The sequence below is a fragment of the Schistocerca cancellata genome, chromosome 6 (assembly GCF_023864275.1).
Source record: "Schistocerca cancellata isolate TAMUIC-IGC-003103 chromosome 6, iqSchCanc2.1, whole genome shotgun sequence".
Taxonomy (NCBI): domain Eukaryota; kingdom Metazoa; phylum Arthropoda; class Insecta; order Orthoptera; family Acrididae; genus Schistocerca; species Schistocerca cancellata.
Genome location: NC_064631.1, coordinates 107786499 through 107803380, shown reverse-complemented (window position 1 = coordinate 107803380; position 16882 = coordinate 107786499).

Below are 16882 nucleotides of genomic sequence, written 5' to 3'. Positions count from 1 at the left end.
ATGTGATGGTCGAAGGATAACAGTAAACCTGCTGTGGTGCATCGGAGTCTAACACTAGGCCCCCAGGGAAGAGCCAAACTACATACTCTTCTAAACCGTACTCCTGTGGACAGAAATCGGGATTGCGAATTTTGTATTGAATCGGGATATAATTTCTGTTATTCATCGTCAATGTGATGGTCGAAGGGTTATAGTAAACCTGCTGTGGTGCATCGGAGTCTAACACTGGGCCCCCAGGGAAGAGCCAAAGTACATACTCTTCTAAACCGTACTCCTGTGGACAGAAATCGGCATTGCGAATTTTGTATTGAATCGGGATACAATTTCTGTGTTTCATCGTCAATGTGATGGTCGAAGGGTTACAGTAAACCTGATGTGGTGCATCGTAGTCTAACACTGGGCCCCTAGGGAAGAGCCAAAGTACATACTCTTCTAAACCGTATTCCTGTGGACAGAAATCGGCATTGCGAATTATGTATTGAATCGGGATGCAATTTCTGTGTTTCATCGTCAATGTGATGGTCGAAGGGGAACAGTATACCTGCTGTGGTGCATCGGAGTCTAACACTGGGCCCCCAGGGAAGAGCCCAATAACGGGCTCCCCGAAACTTTACTCTTGTCAATATAAATCGACAATGCGAATTTTGTATTGAGTCGGGATGCAATTTCTGTGTGTCATCGTCAATGTGATGGTCGAAGGGATACAGTGAACCTGCTGTTGTGCATCGGAGTCTTACACTTGCCCCCCAGGGAGGAGCCAAAGTACATACTCTTCTAAACCATACTCCTGGGAACAGAAATCGGCAATGCGAATTTTGTATTGGATCGGGATGCAATTTCTGTGTTTCATCGTCAATCTGATGGTCGAAGGGTAACAGCAAACCTGCTGTGGTGCATCGGAGTCTAACACTGGGCCCCAGGGAAGAGCCCAAATGCGGGCTCCCTGAAACATTACTCTCGTCAATATAAATCGACATTGCGAATTTTGTATTGAATCGGGATGCAATTTCTGTGTTTCATCGTCAATGTGATGGTCGTAGGGTAACAGTATACCTGCTGTGGTGCATCGGAGTCTAACACTGGGCCCCCAGGGAAGAGCCCAATAACGGGCTCCCCGTAACTTTACTATTGTCAATATAAATCTACAATGCGAATTTTGTATTGAATCGGGATGCAATTTCTGTGTTTCATCGTCAATGTGATGGTCGTAGGGTAACAGTATACCTGCTGTGGTGCATCGGAGTCTAACACTGGGCCCCCAGGGAAGAGCCCAATAACGGGCGCCCTGAAACTTTACTCTTGTCAATATAAATATACAATGCGAATGTTGTATTGAGTCGGGATGCAATTTCTGTGTTTCATCGTCAATGTGATGGTCGAAGGGATACAGTGAACCTGCTGTGGTGCATCGGAGTCTTACACTTGCCCCCCAGGGAGGAGCCAAAGTACATACTCTTCTAAACCGTACTCCTGTGGACAGATATCGGCAATGCGAATTTTGTATTGAATCGTGATGCAATTTCTCTGTTTCATCGTCAATGTGATGGTCGAAGGGTAACAGCAAACCTGCTGTGGTGAGTCGGAGTCTAACACTCGGCCCCAGGGAAGAGCCAAAATGCGGGATCCCTGAAACATTACTCTCGTCAATATAAATCGACATTGCGAATTTTGTATTGAATCGGGATGTAATTTCTGTGTTTCATCGTCAATGTGATGGTCGAAGGGATACAGTAAACCTGCTGTCGTGCATCGGAGTCTTACACTGGGCCACCAGGGAAGAGCCTAAGTACATACTCTTCTAAACCGTACTCCTGTGGACAGATATCGGCATTGCGAATTTTGTATTGAATCGGGATGCAATTTCTGTGTTTCATCGTCAATGTGATGGTCGAAGGGTAACAGTAAACCTGCTGTGGTGCATCGGAGTCTAACACTGTGCCCCAGGGAAGAGCCCAAATGCGGGCTCCCCGAAACGTTAATCCCGTCAATATAATTCGACATTGCGAATTTTGTATAGAATCGGGATGCAATTTCTGTGCTTCATCGTCAATGTGATGGTCGAAGGGATACAGTGAACCTGCTGTGGTGCATCGGAGTCTTACACTTGCCCCCCAGGGAAGAGCCAAAGTACATACTCTTCTAAACCGTACTCCTGGGAACAGAAATCGGCAATGCGAATTTTGTATTGAATCGGGATGCAATTTCTGTGTTTCATCGTCAATGTGATGGTCGAAGGGTTACGGTAAACCTGCTGTGGTGCATCGGAGTCTAACACTGGGCCCCCAGGGAAGAGCCAAAGTACATACTCTTCTAAACCGTACTCCTGTGGACAGAAATCGGCATTGCGAATTTTGTATTGAATCGGGATGCAATTTCTGTGTTTCATCGTCAATCTGATGGTCGAAGGGTTACAGTAAACCTGATGTGGTGCATCGTAGTCTAACACTGGGCCTCTAGGGAAGAGCCAAAGTACATACTCTTCTAAACCGTATTCCTGTGGACAGATATCGGCATTGCGAATTTTGTATTGAATCGGGATGCAATTTCTGTGTTTCATCGTCAATGTGATGCTCGTAGGGTAACAGTATACCTGCTGTGGTGCATCGGAGTCTAACACTGGGCCCCCAGGGAAGAGCCCAATAACGGGCTCCCCGAAACATTACTCTTGTCAATATAAATCTACAATGCGAATGTTGTATTGAGTCGGGATGCAATTTCTGTGTTTCATCGTCAATGTGATGGTGGAAGGGATACAGTGAACCTGCTGTGGTGCATCGGAGTCTTACACTTGCCCCCCAGGGAAGAGCCAAAGTACATACTCTTCTAAACCGTACTCCTGGGAACAGAAATCGGCAATGCGAATTTTGTATTGAATCGGGATGCAATTTCTGTGTTTCATCGTCAATGTGATGGTCGAAGGGTTACAGTAAACCTGATGTGGTGCATCGTAGTCTAACACTGGGCCCCTAGGGAAGAGCCAAAGTACATACTCTTCTAAACCGTATTCCTGTGGACAGAAATCGGCATTGCGAATTTTGTATTGAATCGGGATGCAATTTCTGTGTTTCATCGTCAATCTGATGGTCGAAGGGTAACAGCAAACCAGCTGTGGTGCGTCGGAGTCTAACACTGGGCCCCAGGGAAGAGCCCAAATGCGGGCTCCCTGAAACATTACTCTCGTCAATATAAATCGAAATTGCGAATTTTGTATTGAATTGGGATGCAATTTCTGTGTTTCATCGTCATTGTGATGGTCGAAGGAATACAGTCAACCAGCTGTCGTGCATCGGAGTCTTCCACTGGGCCCCCAGGGAAGAGCCAAAGTACATACTCTTCTAAACCGCACTCCTGTGGACAGAAATCGGCATTGCGAATTTTGTAATGAATGGGGTTGCAATTTCTGTGTTTCATCGTCAATGTGATGGTCGAAGGGTAATAGTAAACCTGCTGTGGTGCATCGGAGTCTAACACTGGGCCCCAAGGGAAGAGCACAAATACGGGATGCCCGGAACTATACCCTCGTCAATTTAATTCGACATTGCAAACTTTGTATTGAATCGGGATGCAATATCTGTGTTTCATCGTCAATGTGATGGTCGAAGGGTAACAGTAAACCTGCTGTCGTGCATCGGAGTCTTACACTGGGCCCCCAGGGAAGAGCCAAAGTACATACTCTTCTAAACCGTACTCCTGTGGACAGAAATCGGCAATGCGAATTTTGTATTGAATCGTGATGCAATTTCTCTGTTTCATCGTCAATGTGATGGTCGAAGGGTAACAGGAAACCTGCTGTGGTGAGTAGGAGTCTAACACTCGGCCCCAGGGAAGAGCCCAAATGCGGGCTCCCTGAAACATTACTCTCGTCAATATAAATCGACATAGTGAATTTTGTATTGAATCGGGATGCAATATCTGTGTTTCATCGTCAATGTGATGGTCGAAGGAAAACAGTCAACCTGCTGTCGTGCATCGGAGTCTAACACTGGACCCCAGGGAAGAGCCAAAGTACATACTCTTCTAAACCGTACTCCTGTGGACAGAAATCGGTATTGCGAATTTTGTATTGAATCGGGATGCAATTTCTGTGTTTCATCGTCAATGTGATGGTTGTAGGGATACAGTAAACCTGCTGTCGTGCATTAGAGTCTTACACTGGGCCCCCAGGGAAGAGCCAAAGTACATACTCTTCTAAAGCGTACTCCTGTGGCAGAAATCGGCATTGCGAATTTTGTATTGAATCCGGATGCAATTTCTGTGTTTCATCGTCAATGTGATGGTCGAAGGGTTACAGTAAACCTGCTGTGGTGCATCGGAATCTAACACTGGGCCGCCAGGGATGAGCCAAAGTACATACTCTTCTTAACCGTACTCCTGTGGACAGAAATTGGCATTGCGAATTTTATGTTGAATCGGGATGCAATTTCCGTGTTTCATCGTCAATGTGATGGTCGAAGGGTAGCAGTAAACCTGCTGTGGTGCATCGGAGTCTAACACTGGGCCCCCAGGGAAGAGCCCAATAACGGGCTCCCCGAAACATTACTCTTGTCAATATAAATCTACAATGCGAATGTTGTAATGAGTCGGGATGCAATTTCTGTGTTTCATCGTCAATGTGATGGTGGAAGGGATACAGTGAACCTGCTGTGGTGCATCGGAGTCTTACACTTGCCCCCAAGGGAAGAGCCAAAGTACATACTCTTCTAAACCGTACTCCTGGGAACAGAAATCGGCAATGCGAATTTTGTATTGAATCGGGATGCAATTTCTGTGTTTCATCGTCAATGTGATGGTCGAAGGGTTACAGTAAACCTGATGTGGTGCATCGTAGTCTAACACTGGGCCGCTAGGGAAGAGCCAAAGTACATACTCTTCTAAACCGTATTCCTGTGGACAGAAATCGGCATTGCGAATTTTGTATTGAATCGGGATGCAATTTCTGTGTTTCATCGTCAATCTGATGGTCGAAGGGTAACAGCAAACCTGTTGTGGTGCATCGGAGTCTAACACTGGGCCCCAGGGAAGAGACCAAATGCGGGCTCCCTGAAACATTACTCTCGTCAATATAAATCGAAATTGCGAATTTTGTATTGAATCGGGATGCAATTTCTGTGTTTCATCGTCATTGTGATGGTCGAAGGAATACAGTCAACCAGCTGTCGTGCATCGGAGTCTTCCACTGGGCCCCCAGGGAAGAGCCAAAGTACATACTCTTCTAAACCGCACTCCTGTGGACAGAAATCGGCATTGCGAATTTTGTAATGAATGGGGTTGCAATTTCTGTGTTTCATCGTCAATGTGATGGTCGAAGGGTAATAGTAAACCTGCTGTGGTGCATCGGAGTCTAACACTGGGCCCCAAGGGAAGAGCACAAATACGGGATGCCCCTAACTATACCCTCGTCAATTTAATTCGACATTGCAAACTTTGTATTGAATCGGGATGCAATATCTGTGTTTCATCGTCAATGTGATGGTCGAAGGGTAACAGTAAACCTGCTGTCGTGCATCGGAGTCTTACACTGGGCCCCCAGGGAAGAGCCAAAGTACATACTCTTCTAAACCGTACTCCTGTGGACAGAAATCGGCAATGCGAATTTTGTATTGAATCGTGATGCAATTTCTCTGTTTCATCGTCAATGTGATGGTCGAAGGGTAACAGGAAACCTGCTGTGGTGAGTAGGAGTCTAACACTCGGCCGCAGGGAAGAGCCCAAATGCGGGCTCCCTGAAACATTACTCTCGTCAATATAAATCGACATTGTGAATTTTGTATTGAATCGGGATGCAATTTCTGTGTTTCATCGTCAATGTGATGGTCGAAGGAAAACAGTCAACCTGCTGTCGTGCATCGGAGTCTAACACTGGACCCCAGGGAAGAGCCAAAGTACATACTCTTCTAAACCGTACATCTGTGGACAGAAATCGGTATTGCGAATTTTGTATTGAATCGGGATGCAATTTCTGTGTTTCATCGTCAATGTGATGGTTGTAGGGATACAGTAAACCTGCTGTCGTGCATTAGAGTCTTACACTGGGCCCCCAGGGAAGAGCCAAAGTACATTCTCTTCTAAAGCGTACTCCTGTGGCAGAAATCGGCATTGCGAATTTTGTATTGAATCCGGATGCAATTTCTGTGTTTCATCGTCAATGTGATGGTCGAAGGGTTACAGTAAACCTGCTGTGGTGCATCGGAATCTAACACTGGGCCGCCAGGGATGAGCCAAAGTACATACTCTTCTTAACCGTACTCCTGTGGACAGAAATTGGCATTGCGAATTTTATGTTGAATCGGGATGCAATTTCCGTGTTTCATCGTCAATGTGATGGTCGAAGGGTAGCAGTAAACCTGCTGTGGTGCATCGCAGTCAAACACTGGGCCCCAAGGGAAGAGCCCAAAAACGGGCTCCCCGAAATGTTACTCTCGTCAATACAAATCGACATTGCGAATTTTGTATGAATCGGGATGCAATTTCTGTGTTTCATCGTCAGTGTGATGGTCGAAGGGATACAGTAAACCTGTTGTCGTGCATCGGAGTCTTACACTGGGCCCCCAGGGAAGAGCCAAAGTACATACTCTTCTAAACTGTACTCCTGTGGACAGAAATCGGCATTGCGAATTTTGTATTGAATCGGGATGCAATTACTGTGTTTCATCGTCAATGTGATGGCCGAATGGTTACAGTAAACCTGCTGTGGTGCGTCTGAGTCTAACACTGGGCCCCAGGGAAGAGCCAAAGTACATACACTTCAGAATTGTACTCCTGTGGACAGAAATCGGAATTGCGAATTTTGTATTGAATCGGGGTGCAATTTCTGTGTTTCATCGTCAATGTGATGGTCGAAGGGTAACAGTATATCTGCTGCTGTGCATCGGAGTCTAACACTGGGCCCCCAGGTAAGAGCCCAATAACGGGCTCCCCGAAACTTTACTCTTGTCAATATAAATCGACAATGCGAATTTTGTATTGAGTCGCGATGCAATTTCTGTGTTTCATCGTCAATGTGATGGGCTAAGGGATACAGTGAACCTACTGTGGTGCATCGGAGTCTTACACTTGCCCCCCAGGGAAAAGCCAAAGTACATACTCTTCTAAACCGTACTCCTGGGAACAGAAATCGGCAATGCGAATTTTGTATTGAATCGGGATGCAATTTCTGTGTTTCATCGTCAATCTGATGGTCGAAGGGTAACAGCAAACCTGCTGTGGTGCATCGGAGTCTGACACTGGGCCCCAGGGAAGAGCCCAAATGCGGGCTCCCTGAAACATTACTCTCGTCAATATAAATAGACATTGCGAATTTTGTATTGAATCGGGATGCAATTTCTGTGTTTCATCGTCATTGTGATGGTCGAAGGAAACAGTCAACCTGCTGTCATGCATCGGAGTCTTACACTGGGCCCCCAGGGAAGAGCCAAAGTACATACTCTTCTAAACCGCACTCCTGTGGACAGATATCGGCATTGCGAATTTTGTAATGAATCGGGATGCAATTTCTGTGTTTCATCGTCAATGTGATGGTCGAAGGGTAACAGTAAACCTGCTGTGGTGCATCGGAGTCTAACACTGGGCCCCAAAGGAAGAACACAAAAACGGGCTGCCCGGAACTATACCCTCGTCAATTTAATTCGACATTGCAAATTTTGTATTGAATCGGGATGCAATATCTGTGTTTCATCGTCAATGTGATGGTCGTAGGGATACAGTAAACCTGCTGTCGTGCATCGGAGTCTTACACTGGGCCCCCAGGGAAGAGCCAAAGTACATACTCTTCTAAACCGTACTCCTGTGGACAGAAATCGGCATTGCGAATTTTGTATTGAATCCGGATCCAATTTCTGTGTTTCATCGTCAATGTGATGGTCGAATGGTTACAGTAAACCTGCTGTGGTGCATCGGAGTCTAACACTGGGCCCCCAGGGAAGAGCCAAAGTACATACTCCTCTTAACCGTACTCCTGTGGACCGAAATTGGCATTGCGAATTTTGTGTTGAATCGGGATGCAATTTCCGTGTTTCATCGTCAATGTGATGGTCGAAGGGTAGCAGTAAACCTGCTGTGGTGCATCGTAGTCTAACACTGGGCCCCCAGGGAAGAGCCCAAAATCGGGCTCCCCAAAATGTTACTCTCGTCAATACAAATCGACATTGTGAATTTTGTATTGAATCGGGATGCATTTTCTGTGTTTCATCGTGAATGTGATGGTCGAAGGGATACAGTAAACCTGCTGTCGTGCATCGGAGTCTTACACTGGGCCCCCAGGGAAGAGCCAAACTACATACTCTTCTAAACCGTACTCCTGTGGACAGAAATCAGTATTGCGAATTTTGTATTGAATCGGGATGCAATTACTGTGTTTCATCGTCAATGTGATGGCCGAATGGTTACAGTAAACCTGCTGTGGTGCATCGGAGTCTAACACTCAGCCCCCAGGGAAGAGCCAAAGTACATATTCTTCTAAACCGTACTCCTGTGGACAGAAATCGGCATTGCGAATGTTGTATTGAATCGGGATGCAATTTCATTGTTTCATCGTCAATGTGATGGTCGAAAGGTTACAGTAAACCTGCTGTGGTGAATCGTAGTCTAACACTGGGCCCCCAGGGAAGAGCCAAAGTACATACTCTTCTAAACCGTAGTCCTGTGGACAGAAATCGGCATTGCGATTTTTGTATTGAGTCGGGATGCAATTTCTGTGTTTCACCGTCAATGAGATGGTCGAAGGGTTACAGTAAACCTGATGTGGTGCATCGTAGTCTAACACTGGGCCCCTAGGGAAGAGCCAAAGTACATACTCTTCTAAACCATATTCCTGTGGACTTAAAACGGCATTGCGAATTTTGTAGTGAATCGGGATGCAATTTATGTGTTTCATCGTCAATGTGATGGTCGAAGGGTAACAGTAAACCTGCTGTTGTGCATCGGAGTCTAACACTGGGCCCCCAGGGAAGAGCCCAATAACGGGCTCCCCGAAACTTTACTCTTGTCAATATAAATCGACAATGCGAATTTTGTATTGAATCGGGATGCAATTTCTGTGTTTCATCGTCAATGTGATGGTCGAAGGGATACAGTGAACCTGCTGTGGTGCATCGGAGTCTTACACTTGCCCCCCAGGGAAGAATCAAAGTACCTACTCTTCTAAACCGTACTCCTGTGGACAGAAATCGGCATTGCGAATTTTGTATTGAACCGTGATGCAATTTCTCTGTTTCATCGTCAATGTGATGGTCGAAGGGATACAGTAAACCTGCTGTCGTGCATCGGAGTCTTACACTGGGCCCCCAGGGAAGAGCCAAATTACATACTCTTCTAAACCGTACTCCTGTGGACAGAAATCGGCAATGCGAATTTTGTATTGAATCGGGATGCAATTTCTGTGGTTCATCGTCAATGTGATGGTGGAAGGGTAACAGCAAACCTGCTGTGGTGCATCGGAGTCTAACACTGGGCCCCAGGGAAGTGCCCAAATGCGGGCTCCCTGAAACATTACTTTCGTCAATATAAATCGACATTGCGAATTTTGTTTTGAATCGGGATGCAATTTCTGTGTTTCATCGTCAATGTGATGGTTTAAGGAATACAGTCAACCTGCTGTCGTGCATCGGAGTCTTACATTGGGCCCCCAGGGAAGAGCCAAAGTACATACTCCTCGAAACCGTACTCCTGTGGACATAAATCGGTATTGCGAATTTTGTAATGAATCGGGATGCATTTCTGTGTTTCATCGACAATGTGGTGGTCGAAGGGTAACAGTAAACCTGCTGTGGTGCATCGGAGTCTAACACTGGGCCCCCAGGGAAGAGCCCAAGAACGGTCTAACCGAAGCGTTACTCTCGTCAATATAAATCGACATTGCGAATTTTGTATTGATTCGGGATGCAATATCTGTGTTTCATCGTCAATGTGATGGTCGAAGGATAACAGTAAACCTGCTGTGGTGCATCGGAGTCTAACACTAGGCCCCCAGGGAAGAGCCAAAGTACATACTCTTCTGAACCGTACTCCTGTGGACAAAAATCGGCATTGCGAATTTTGTATTGAATCGGGATGCAATTTCTGTGTTTCATCGTCAATGTGATGGTCGAGGGGATACAGTAAACATGCTGTGGTGCATCGGAGTCCTACACTGGACGCCCAGGGAAGAATCAAAAGTACATACTCTTCTGAACCGTATTCCTGTGGACAGAAATGGGCTTTGCGAATTTTGTATTGAATCTGGATGCAATTTCTGTGTTTCATCGTCAATGTGATGGTCGAAGGGATACAGTAAACCTGCTGTCGTGCATCGGAGTCTTACACTGGGCCACCAGGGAAGAGCCTAAGTAAATAATCTTCTAAACAGTATTCCTTTGGACAGTAATCGGCATTGCGAATTTTGTATTGAATCGGGATGCAATTTCTGTGTGTCATCGTCAATGTGATGGTCGAAGGGTAACAGTAAACCTGCTGTGGTGCATCGGAGTCTAACACTGGGCCCCCAGGGAGGAGCCAAAGCACATATTCTTCTAAACCGTACTCCTGTGGACAGAAATCGGCATTGCGAATTTTGTATTGAATCCGGATGCAATTTCTGTGTTTCATCGTCAATGTGATGGTCGATGGGTTACAGTAAACCTGCTGTGGTGCATCGTAGTCCAACAATGGGCCCCCAGGGAAGAGCCAAAGTACATAATCTTCTAAACCGTACTCCTGTGCACAGAAATTGGCATTGCGAATTTTGTGTTGAATCGGGATGCAATTTCCGTGTTTCATCGTCAATGTGATGGTCGAAGGGTAACAGTAAACCTGCTGTGGTGCATCGTAGTCTAACGCTGGGCCCCCAGGGAAGAGGCCAAGAACGGGCTCCCCGAAATGTTACTCCCGTCAATATAAATCAAAATTGCGAATTTTGTATTGAATCGGGATGCAATTTCTGTGTTTCATCGTCAATGTGATGGTGCACCGTAATCTAACTCTGGGTCCCCAGGGAAGAGCCAAAGTACATACGCTTCTAAACCGTACTCCTGTGGACAGAAATCGGAATTGAAAATTTTGTATTGAATCGGTATGCAATTTCTGTGTTTCATCGTCAATGTGATGGTCGAAGAGTTACAGTAAACCTGTTGTGGTGCATCGGAGTCTAACACTCAGCCCCCAGGGGAGAGCCAAAGTACTTACACTTCTAAACCGTACTCCTGTGGTCAGAAATCGGCATTGCGAATTCTGTATTGAATCGGGATGCAATTTCTGTGTTTCATCGTCAATGTGATGGCCGAATGGTTACAGTAAACCTGCTGTGGTGCATCGGAGTCTAACACTCAGTTCCCAGGGAAGAGCCAAAATACATACTCTTCTAAACCGTACTCCTGTGAACAGAAATCGGCATTGCGAATGTTGTATTGAATCGGGATGCAATTTCTGTCTTTCATCGTCAATGTGATGGTCGAAGGGTTGCAATAAACCTGCTGTGGTGCATCGTAGTCTAACACTGGGCCCCCAGGGAAGAACCAAAGTACATACTCTTCTAAACCGTACTCCTGTGGACAGAAATCGGCATTGCGATTTTTGTATTGAATCGGGATGCAATTTCTGTGTTTCATCGTCAATGTGATGGTCGAAGGGTTACAGTAAACCTGCTGTGGTGCATCGGAGTCTAACACTGGGCCCCCGGGGAAGAACCAAAGTACATACTCTTCTAAACCGTACTCCTGTGGACAGAAATCGGCATTGCGAATTTTGTATTGAATCGGGATGCAATTTCTCTGTTTCATCGTCAATGTGATGGCCGAATGGTTACAGTAAACCTGCTGTGGTGCATCGGAGTCTAACACTCAGTTCCCAGGGAAGAGCCAAAATACATACTCTTCTAAACCGTACTCCTGTGAACAGAAATCGGCATTGCGAATGTTGTATTGAATCGGGATGCAATTTCTGTCTTTCATCGTCAATCTGATGGTCGAAGGGATACAGTGAACCTGCTGTGGTACATCGGAGTCTTACACTTGCCCCCAGGGAAGAATCAAAGTACATACTCTTCTAAACCGTACTCCTGTGGACAGAAATCGGCATTGCGAATTTTCTATTGAATCGGGATGCAATTTCTCTGTTTCATCGTCAATGTGATGGTCGAAGGAATACAGTCAACCTGCTGTCGTGCATCGGAGTCTTACACTGGGCACCCAGGGAAGAACCAAAGTACATACTCTTCTAAACCGTACTCCTGTGGACGGAAATCGGCATTTGCGAATTTTGTATTGAATCGGGATGCAATTTCTGTGTTTCATCGTCAATGTGATGGTCGAAGGGTAACAGCAAACCTGCTGTGGTGCATCGGAGTCTAACACTGGGCCCCCAGGGAAGAGCCCAAAAACGGGCTGCCCGAAACGTTACTCTCGTCAAAATAAATCGACATTGCGAATTTTGTATTGAATCAGGATGCAATATCTGTGTTTCATCGTCAATGTGATGGTCGAAGGGAACAGTAAACCAGCTGTGGTGCTTCGGAGTCTAACACTGGGCCCCCAGGAAACAGACAAAGTACATACTCTTCTAAACCGCACTCCTGTGAACCGAAATCGGCATTGCCAATTTTGTAATGAATCGGGATGCAATTTCTGTGTTTCATTGTCAATGTGATGGTCGAAATGTAACATAAACCTGCTGTGGTGCATCGGAGTCTAACACTGGGCCCCAAGGGAAGAGCCCAAAAACAGGCTGCCCGAAACTTTACCCTCGTCAATTTAAATCCACATTGCAAATTTCGTATTGAATCGGGATGCAATATCTGTGTTTCATCGTCAATGTGATGCTCGAAGGGTAACAGTAAACCTGCTGTGGGGCACCGCAGTCTAACACTGGGCCCCCAGGGAAGAGCCAAAAAACAGGCTGCCCAAAACTTTACTCTCGTCAATATAAATCGACATTGCGAATTTTGTATTGAATCAGGATGCAATATCTGTTTTTCATCGTCAATGTGATGGTCGTAGGGTAATGGTAAACCAGCTTTGGTGCTTCGAAGTCTAACACTGGGCCCCCAGGAAAGAATCAAAGTACATTCTCTTCTAAACCGCACTCCTGTGGACCGAAATCGACATTGCGAATTTTGTATTGAATCGGGATGCAATTTCTCTGTTTCATCGTCAATGTGATGGTCGAAGGAATACAGTCAACCTGCTGTCGTGCATCGGAGTCTTACACTGGGCCCCCAGGGAAGAGCCAAAGTACATACTCCTCTAAACCGTACTCCTGTGGACATAAATCGGTATTGCGAATTTTGTAATGAATCGGGATGCAATTTCTGTGTTTCATCGTCAATGTGATGGTCGAAGGGTAACAGTAAACCAGCTGTGGTGCATCGGAGTCTAACGCTGGGCCCCCAGGTAAGAGCCCAAAAACGGGCCCCCCGAAACGTAACTATCGTCAATATAAATCGACTTTGCGAATTTTGTATTGAATCGTGATGCAATATCTCTGTTTCATCGTCAATGCGATGGTCAAAGGGTAACAGAAAACCTGCTGTGGTGCTTCGTAGTCTAACACTGGGCCCCAGGAAAGAATCAAAGTACATACTCTTCTAAACCGCACTCCTGTGGACAGAAATCGGCATTGAGAATTTTGTAATTAATCGGGATGCAATTTCTGTGTTTCATCGTCAATGTGATGGTCGAAGGGTAACAGTAAACCTGCTGTGGTGCATCAAAGTCTAACACTGGGCCCCAAGGGAAGAGCCCAAAAACGGGCTGCCCGAAACTTTACCCTCGTCATTTTAAATCGACATTGCAAATTTTGTATTGAATCGGGATGCAATATCTGTGTTTCATCGTCAATGTGATGGTCGAAGGATAACGGTAAGCCAGCTGTGGTGCATCGGAGTCTAACACTAGGCCCCCAGGGAAGAGCCAAAGTACATACTCTTCTGAACCGTACTCCTGTGGACAAAAATCGGCATTGCGAATTTTGTATTGAATCGGGATGCAATTTCTGTGTTTCATCGTCAATGTGATGGTCGAGGGGATACAGTAAACCTGCTGTGGTGCATCGGAGTCCTACACTGGACGCCCAGGGAAGAATCAAAGTACATACTCTTCTAAACCGTACTCCTGTGGACAGAAATCGGCATTGCGAATTTTGTATTGAATCCGGATGCAATTTCTGTATTTCATCGTCAATGTGATGGTCGAAGGGTTACAGTAAACCTGCTGTGGTGCATCGTAGTCTAACACTGGGCCCCCTGGGAAGAGCCTAAAAACGGGCTGCCCGAAACTTTACCCTCGTCAATTTAAATCGACATTGCAAATTTTGTATTGAATCGGGATGCAATATCTGTGTTTCATCGTCAATGTGATGGTCGAAGGGATACAGTAAACCTGCAGTCGTGCATCGGAGTCTTACACTGGGCCACCAGGGAAGAGCCTAAGTACATAATCTTCTAAACCGTACTTCTGTGGACAGTAATCGGCATTGCGAATTTTGTATTGAATCGGGATGAAATTTCTGTTTTTCATCGTCAATCTGATGGTCGAAGGGATACAGTGAACCTGCTGTGGTACATCGGAGTCTTACACTTGCCCCCAGGGAAGAATCAAAGTACATACTCTTCTAAACCGTACTCCTGTGGACAGAAATCGGCATTGCGAATTTTCTATTGAATCGGGATGCAATTTCTCTGTTTCATCGTCAATGTGATGGTCGAAGGAATACAGTCAACCTGCTGTCGTGCATCGGAGTCTTACACTGGGCACCCAGGGAAGAACCAAAGTACATACTCTTCTAAACCGTACTCCTGTGGACATATATCGGCATTGCGAATTTTTTATTGAATCCGGATGCAATTTCTGTATTTCATCGTCAATGTGATGCTCGAAGGGTTACAGTAAACCTGCTGTGGTGCATCGTAGTCTAACACTGGGCCCCCTGGGAAGAGCCCAAAGACGGGCTGCCCGAAACTTTACCCTCGTCAATTTTAATCGACATTGCAAATTTTGTATTAAATCGGGATGCAATATCGGTGTTTCATCGTCAATGTGATGGTCGAAGGGATACAGTAAACCTGTCGTGCATCGGAGTCTTACACTGGGCCACCAGGGAAGAGCCTAAGTACATAATCTTCTAAACCGTACTCCTGTGGACAGTAATCGGCATCGCGAATTTTGTATTGAATCGGGATGCAATTTCTGTTTTTCATCGTCAATGTGATGGTCGAAAGGTTACAGTAAACCTGCTGTGGTGCATCGGAGTCTAACACTCAGCCCCCAGGGAACACCCAAAATACATACTCTTTCAAACTGTACTCCTGTGGACATATATCGGCATTGCGAATTTTGTATTGAATGTGGATGCAATTTCTGTGATTCATCGTCAATGTGATGGTCGAAGGGTAACAGTAAACCTTCTGTGGTGCATCGGAGTCTAACACTGGGCCCCCAGGGAAGAGCCCAAAAACGGGCTCCCCGAAACGTAACTCTCGTCAATATAAATCGACTTTGCGAATTTTGTTTTGAATCGGGATGCAATTTCGGTGTTTCATCGTCAATGTGATGGTCGTAGGGTTACAGTAAACCTGCTGTGGTGTCTCGGAGTCTAACACTCAGCCCCCAGGAAAGAGCCAAAGTACATACTCTTCTAAACCCTACTCCTGTTGACAGAAATCGGAATTGCGAATTTTGTATTGAATCGGGATGCAGATTTTCTGTTTCATCGTCAATTTGATGGTCGAAGGGTTTCAGTAAACCTGCTGTGGTGCATCGGAGACTAACACTCAGCCCCCAGGGAACAGCCAAAATACATACTCCTCTAAACCGTACTCCTGTGGACAGAAATCGGCATTGAGAATGTTGTATTGAAACGGGATGCAATTTCGGTGTTTCATCGTCAATGTGATGGTCGAAGAGTTACAGTAAACCTGTTGTGGTGCATCGGAGTCTAACACTCAGCCCCCAAGGGAGAGCCAAAGTACTTACACTTCTAAACCGTACTCCTGTGGTCAGAAATCGGCATTGCGAATTTTGTATTGAACCGGGATGCAATTTCTGTGTTTCATCGTCAATGTGATGGCCGAATGGTTACAGTAAACCTGCTGTGGTGCATCGGAGTCTAACACTCAGTTCCCAGGGAAGAGCCAAAATACATACTCTTCTAAACCGTACTCCTGTGGACAGATATCGGCATTGAGTATGTTGTATTGAATCGGGATGCAATTTCTGTGTTTCATCGTCAATGTGATGGTCGAAGGGTTACAGTAAACCTGCTGTGGTGCATCGTAGTCTAACACTGGGCCCCCAGGGAAGAGCCAAAGTACATACTCTTCTAAACCGTACTCCTGTGGACAGAAATCGGCATTGCGATTTTTGTATTAAATCGGGATGCAATTTCTGTGTTTCATCGTCAATGTGATGGTCGGAGGGTTACAGTAAACCTGATGTGGTGCATCGTAGTGTAACACTGGGCCCCTAGGGAAAAGCCAAAGTACATACTCTTCTAAACCGTATTCCTGTGGACAGAAATCGGCATTGCGAATTTTCTATTGAATCGGGATGCAATTTCTGTGTTTCATCGTCAATGTGATGGTCGAAGGGGAACAGTAAACCTGCTGTGGTGCATCGGAGTCTAACACTGGGCCCCCAGGGGAGAGCCCAATAACGGGCTCCCCGAAACATTAGTCTCGTCATTTTAATCGAAATTGCGAAATTTGTATTGAATCGGGATGCAATTTCTGTGTTTCATCGTCAATGTGATGGTCGATGGAATACAGTAAATTTGCTGTGGTGCATCGTAGCCTAACACTGGGCCCCCAGGGAAGAGCCAAAGTACATACTCTTCTAAACCGTACTCCTGTAGACATAAATCGGCATTGCGAATTTTGTATGGAATCGGGATGCAATTTCTGTGTTTCATCGTCAATGTG